The 7,414-nt window shown below is 38.7% G+C and overlaps 1 pseudogene; it reads left to right on the top strand.

The window, feature by feature from the left end:
* Window positions 1-2,616: 2,616 nt before the first annotated feature.
* LOC134732587 (large ribosomal subunit protein uL23-like) lies at window positions 2,617-3,484 on the top strand (annotated as a pseudogene).
* Window positions 3,485-7,414: the final 3,930 nt, after the last annotated feature.

The raw sequence follows: 7,414 nt of genomic DNA, 5'->3' as shown, positions 1-7,414 counted from the left end.
ACAGCTCACTGCAACCTCTACCTCCTGGGTGTAAGTGATCCTCCCTCCTCAGCCTCATGATTAGCTGGGACTACAGGAACATGCCATCATGCCCATCTAAGTTTTGTATTCTTGGTAGAGATCAGGTTTCACCATGTCACCCAGGCTGGTCTTGAACTCCTGGCCTCCCAAAGTGCTGGAATTATAGGCATGTGCTGCCATGCCCGGCCATGTTGTAGTTTTCCATTGAAACATAAAATTTCTCTCTGTAGTAACCATCATTTTTGATCATAAAGTAAGACTATTCTTGTTTTAAAAATAAGTCTAGTTTTGTTAGATTTTGCTTGATTATTTACATAAGTGCAGCAAGAACAGATGACCACATAGGTGCTTTCGTTTCTTTGCTGGAAGTTTTCATACAGAATCTCAGATTTGACTTTTAAAGGCTTTATTCAGGCTAAAAGCCAAGCTAAGAACATACTATCAGATTTCAGCTGCAGTCCTCATAGCTTTGTGTGGATTCCTCTCCTCTTGAAGCCCCCAAAATATCCCTAAAATCCTGGGCCTACCAGGAAATGACCTTCTTTACTAACCTGTAAGGCTGCGAACCCTGTAATCTAGGTATCAGGCTGGCTTTTCTCAGAGTGCTGTTGGGAATGAAGTTTTTGGTGTTCCAAAAAAAAAAAAGAATTAACTTGGAAACAAATGATCTCTTAGTGAGGCGAGCTTTACTTTCTGCATAAAGGCTGCTACTCAATAGCTGTCCAGCCACAAGAGCACACCAAACAAAGGAGACAGAGTTACTTATAACCTGATATGTCTACCCTAGTGCTGTGTCCAGTTTCCATTGGCTGAAATAGGACCTCACATTTTACACTTTACCTGATTGGCCATTAGTTTAAAACTTTCTTAATTAGGTAAGGGGAATAGAACAAAGAAAGAAAAGGAAGTTGTCCAGGGATAGTTAAGGAAGCATCTCCAAATAAGGAATGGCATGCACTATGGGCTGGGGCTTGTCTAGTTCTGTCCAGGCCTGCTGGAGCAAGCTAGGACAACTGGTTTGGAACACAAACACACACACACACATAAAAATAGTGGATAGCTGTGACTTTATAATCTTTGAGGAAGAACTTTCCCATTTCTCACAGTGCTTTGTAAGCATTGTCTCCATAAAAGTCAACCTTACTTCCTTAAAATTGCTGGTCATAACTGATCTTAGGTACACTTCCTAAATATGATATTCCAGTAAAATAACCAAAATTTCCAATTATTTCCTGTTATAAGGCGAATAGATTCTTACTGGACTTTTGCTAACAACTATATCATCGTGAAAATAAGAGTATTCAGTAAGGATTTCAAAATTCTGGAAAAATCAGGCAGGGAAAAAAGATAAATGCTTCATTTCTGTTTACAGAAGTATAATCTACTAAATTGTTGTAAGTTACAGTTAGATTAAGAGAAAGAGATTTCTTAAATCCAGAAACTGGAACATTAAAGAACCAGCAGTGCTCCAAAAAGCTATAAAATTATAATCAATTTTCATCAGTTCATTCAGTGCCATGTAATCAATTCCAGTCTTGCTGGATCTTGGGTTAGCAGTGTCATGAACCCATCAATTTCTCCACCAGACTTCTGGAGATCTTCGCTGAGTCAAGTGCATGGTCTTAAAGTTATTTAAGCAATATCATCAGAAGCCTATAACCAGAGTACCTGTCATGGGCTTTTCCGTGAGTCTCAGAGGGAGTCCTGTGTTGGAGATGAACATTCTGACCTGTAGCTGATTGCAGGAGCTTTCAGGAAAGCATCAGGGGGAAGTAATATCTAAATAACATAGAGTATGAAATGGCTGTGATGAAAGATCTGATGAGAGTTCATTATACCACAAGTGACAAGGATATTCGATTTTTTCTGTGGCATACAACATTTATTTATTTATTTAGAGACAGAGTCTTGCTCTGTCACCCAGGCTGGAGTGCAGTGGCGCGATCTTGGCTCACTGCAAGCTCTGTCTCCCGGGTTCATGCCATTCTCCTGCCTCAGCCTCCCGAGTGGGACTACAGGCGCCCGCCACCACTCCTGGCTAATTTTTGTATTTTTAATAGAGACGGGGATTCACCGGGTTAGCCAGGGTGGTCTGGGTCTCCTGACCTTGTGATCCACCCGCCTCAGCCTCCCAAAGTGCTGGGATTACAGGCATGAGCCAGTGCACCCGGCACAAAATTTAAAATAATAATTGGAATTATGACTCATTACTCTATACTGGCACATAGCATGGATAAGGAGGACTTTGACACATTTCCAGGAATTTTATACAATTTCTGAAAACATAACATTTTACTCATACAAATTTAACACAGGGAAGATTAGGTATCTCTTTTTATTTGTATCTTATGTATCATTTTCCTTATAAAAAATACGACCTACTTTACTTGTGAAACATGCCCTACTTTTCTTGCATGTTTTGCATAGAGTTGTTTCTAGTTATTCTATTATGTCTAGTAGTTTTATTTACATATATTGATTATAATTTTAATACTTAGTAATCTTTTATTTTCCAGAGAAAACTATGAAGTAGACAGTTATAAACTGTCGTATATTAGCATTCTATAGTAGGTTAGAAAATGTAGGAATATACCATATCCCAACATCTACAGGGATGTGTTTCCTCATAATACAATTTCTCAGTGTGGCAGAAAAAAAGATGTTTATTAATGGGCCAAAATATCTTTAGTCTCTCTGTAAAAATAGGAAGCCAAAAGTATATAAACTTGAATTATTTATGTTCAGTAATTAAAGTTTTAGTATTGTATCTTATTTATAAATGTCTAGATATTTAAGGCAAATCTTTTACTTAGCTTAACTGTAAGGTTAAAAATTACCACAAGTACTTTGGAAACTACTGTTAGGCAGATTTACTGTAAACAGATTATTTTTGAAATAATGCTTTTCGCTTTTCACAAGATGGCACCGAAAGCGAAGGAAGCCCCTGCCCCTCCTAAAGCCGAAGCCAAAGCGAAGGCTTTAAAGGCCACGAAGGCAGTGTTGAAAGGTGTCCACAGCCACACGCAAAAAAGAAGATCCGCATGTCACTCACCTTCAGGCAGCCCAAGACACCGCGACTCCAGAGGCAGCCCAGATATCCTCGGAAGAGCACCCCCAGGAGAAACAAGCTTGACCACTATGCTATCATCAAGTTTCCACTGACCGCTGAGTCAGCCAGAAGAAGATAGAAGAAAACAACACGCTTGTGTTCATTGTGGATGTTAAAGCCAGAAGCGCCAGATCAAACAGGCTGTGAAGAAGAAGCTCTATGACAGTGATGTGGCCAAGGTCACCACCCTCATTTGTCCTGACAAAGAGAAGAAGGCATATGTTCGACTGGCTCCTGATTATGATGTTTTGGATGTCAAAACAAAATTGGGATCATCTAAACTGAGTCCAGCTGGCTGACTCTAAATATATGTGTATCTTTTCACCATAAGAAAATAACGTTTTTCATAAGAATGACAAATGAATTAGAATCAAATCTATAAGCTTTAAGATTTTACTTTTCTATTAAGTATAATATTAGCTCATTGGACTAGAACTCAAGCAGAATAGGAATTTATGTTTGTTTTATATTCAATAGTGATAACTTTGAAGACATTGTTGTTTTATTACACCAAAAAATATTATGTTAATCTTATTTAACTAAGTTTTATCCAAATCGTGTTAACTTAAAAAACATTTGATCATTTCCTATATTTCTAGGGTTTGGTGAATATTTCTTTTTTTTTTTTTTTTTTTTTTTTTTTATTATACTTTAGGGTTTTAGGGTACATGTGCACAATGTGCAGGTTTGTTACATATGTATCCATGTGCCATGTTGATTTCCTGCACCCATTACTTCGTCATTTAGCATTAGGTGTATCTCCTAATGCTGTCCCTCCCCCCTCCCCCCACCCCACAATAGTCCCCGGAGCGTGATGTTCCCCTTCCTGTGTCCATGAGTTCTCATTGTTCAATTCCCACCTATGAGTGAGAACATGCGGTGTTTGGTTTTTTGTCCTTGCGATAGTTTACTGAGAATGATGTTTTCCAGTTTCATCCATGTCCCTACAAAGGACACGAACTCATCATTTTTTATGGCTGCATAGTATTCCATGGTGTATATGTGCCACATTTTCTTAATCCAGTCTATCGTTGTTGGACATTTGGGTTGGTTCCAACTCTTTGCTATTGTGAATAGTGCCGCAATAAACATACGTGTGCATGTGTCTTTATAGCAGCATGATTTATAGTCCTTTGGGTATATACCCAGTAATGGGATGGCTGGGTCAAATGGTATTTCTAGTTCGAGATCCCTGAGGAATCGCCACACTGACTTCCACAATGGTTGAACTAGTTTACAGTCCCACCAACAGTGTAAAAGTGTTCCTATTTCTCCACATCCTCTCCAGCACCTGTTGTTTCCTGATTTTTTAATGATGGCCATTCTAACTGGTGTGAGATGGTATCTCACTGTGGTTTTGATTTGCATTTCTCTGATGGCCAGTGATGATGAGCATTTCTTCATGTGTTTTTTGGCTGCATAAATGTCTTCTTTTGAGAAGTGTCTGTTCATGTCCTCTGCCCACTTTTTGATGGGGTTGTTTGTTTTTTTCTTGTAAATTTGTTTGAGTTCATTGTAGATTCTGGATATTAGCCCTTTGTCAGATGAGTAGGTTGCAAAAATTTTCTCCCATTCTGTAGGTTGCCTGTTCACTCTGATGATAGTTTCTTTTGCTGTGCAGAAGCTCTTTAGTTTAATGAGATCCCATTTGTCGATTTTGGCTTTTGTTGCCATTGCTTTTGGTGTTTTAGACATGAAGTCCTTGCCCACGCCTATGTCCTGAATGGTATTGCCTAGGTTTTCTTGTAGGATTTTAATGGTTTTAGGTCTAACATATAAGTCTTTAATCCATCTTGAATTAATTTTTGTATAAGGTGTAAGGAAGGGATCCAGTTGCAGCTTTCTACATATGGCTAGCCAGTTTTCCCAGCACCATTTATTAAATAGGGAATCCTTTCCCCATTTCTTGTTTTTGTCAGGTTTGTCAAAGATCAGATAGTTGTAGCTATGCGGCATCATTTCTGAGGGCTCTGTTCTGTTCCATTGATCTATGTCTCTGTTGTGGTACCAGTACCATGCTGTTTTGGTTACTGTAGCCTTGTAGTATAGTTTAAAGTCAGGTAGCGTGATGCCTCCAGCTTTGTTCTTTTGGCTTAGGATTGACATGGCGATGCGGGCTCTTTTTTGGTTCCATATGAACTTTAAAGTAGTTTTTTCCAATTCTGTGAAGAAAGTCATTGGTAGCTTGATGGGGATGGCATTGAATCTATAAATTACCTTGGGCAGTATGGCCATTTTCACGATATTGATTCTTCCAACCCATGAGCATGGAATGTTCTTCCATTTGTTTGTATCCTCTTTTATTTCATTGAGCAGTGGTTTGTAGTTCTCCTTGAAGAGGTCCTTCACATCCCTGGTAAGTTGGATTCCTAGGTATTTTATTCTCTTTGAAGCAATTGTGAATGGGAGTTCACTCATGATTTGGCTCTCTGTTTGTCTGTTATTGGTGTACAAGAATGCTTGTGATTTTTGTACATTAATTTTGTATCCTGAGACTTTGCTGAAGTTGCTAATCAGCTTAAGGAGATTTTGGGCTGAGACAATGGGGTTTTCTAGATATACAATCATGTCATCTGCAAACAGGGACAATTTGACTTCCTCTTTTCCTAATTGAATACCCTTTATTTCCTTCTCCTGCCTGATTGCTCTGGCCAGAACTTCCAGCACTATGTTGAATAGGAGCGGTGAGAGAGGGCATCCCTGTCTTGTGCCAGTTTTCAGAGGGAATGCTTCCAGTTTTTGCCCATTCAGTATGATATTGGCTGTGGGTTTGTTGTAGATAGCTCTTATTATTTTGAGATACGTCCCATCAATACCTAATTTATTGAGAGTTTTTAGCATGAAGGGTTGTTGAATTTTGTCAAAGGCCTTTTCTGCATCTATTGAGATAATCATGTGGTTTTTGTCTTTGGTTCTGTTTATATGCTGGATTACATTTATTGATTTGCGTATGTTGAACCAGCCTTGCATCCCAGGGATGAAGCCCACTTGATCATGGTGGATAAGCTTTTTGATGTGCTGCTGGATTCGGTTTGCCAGTATTTTATTGAGGATTTTTGCATCAATGTTCATCAAGGATATTGGTCTGAAATTCTCTTTTTTGGTTATGTCTCTGCCAGGTTTTGGTATCAGGACGATGCTGGCTTCGTAAAATGTGTTAGGGAGGATTCCCTCTTTTTCTATCGATTGGAATAGTTTCAGAAGGAATGGTACCAGTTCCTCCTTGTACCTCTGGTAGAATTCAGCTGTGAATCCATCAGGTCCTGGACTCTTTTTGGTTGGTAAGCTATTGATTATTGCCACAATTTCAGAACCTGTTATTGGTCTATTCAGAGATTCAACTTCTTCCTGGTTTAGTCTTGGGAGGGTGTATTTGTCGAGGAATTTATCCATTTCTTCTAGATTTTCTAGTTTATTTGCATAGAGGTGTTTGTAGTATTCTCTGATGGTAGATTGTATTTCTGTGGGATCGGTGGTGATATCCCCTTTTTCGTTTTTTATTGCATCTATTTGATTCTTCTCTCTTTTCTTCTTTATTAGTCTTGCTAGCGGTCCATCAATTTTGTTGATCTTTTCAAAAAACCAGCTCCTGGATTCATTAATTTTTTGAAGGGTTTTTTGTGTCTCTATTTCCTTCAGTTCTGCTCTGATTTTAGTTATTTCTAGCCTTCTGCTAGCTTTTGAATGTGTTTGCTCTTGCTTTTCTAGTTCTTTTAATTGTGATGTTAGGGTGTCAATTTTGGATCTTTCCTGCTTTCTCTTGTGGGCATTTAGTGCTATAAATTTCCCTCTACACACTGCTTTGAACGTGTCCCAGAGATTCTGGTATGTTGTGTCTTTGTTCTCGTTGGTTTCAAAGAACATCTTTATTTCTGCCTTCATTTCATTATGTACCCAATAGTCATTCAGGAGCAGGTTGTTCAGTTTCCATGTAGTTGAGCGGTTTTGACTGAGTTTCTTAATCCTGAGTTCTAGTTTGATTGCACTGTGGTCTGAGAGACAGTTTGTTATAATCTCTGTTCTTTTACATTTGCTGAGAAGAGCTTTACTTCCAACTATGTGGTCAATTTTGGAATAGGTGTGGTGTGGTGCTGAAAAAAATGTATATTCTGTTGATTTGGGGTGGAGAGTTCTGTAGATGTCTATTAGGTCCACTTTACGTAGAGCTGAGTTCAATTCCTGGATATCCTTGTTAACTTTCTGTCTCGTTGATCTGTCTAATGTTGACAGTGGGGTGTTAAAATCTCCCATTATTATTGTGTGGGAGTTTAAGTCCCTTTGTAG

The sequence above is a fragment of the Symphalangus syndactylus genome, chromosome 15 (genome assembly GCF_028878055.3).
Source record: "Symphalangus syndactylus isolate Jambi chromosome 15, NHGRI_mSymSyn1-v2.1_pri, whole genome shotgun sequence".
Taxonomy (NCBI): domain Eukaryota; kingdom Metazoa; phylum Chordata; class Mammalia; order Primates; family Hylobatidae; genus Symphalangus; species Symphalangus syndactylus.
This window is presented reverse-complemented; position numbering and strand designations above follow the sequence as displayed.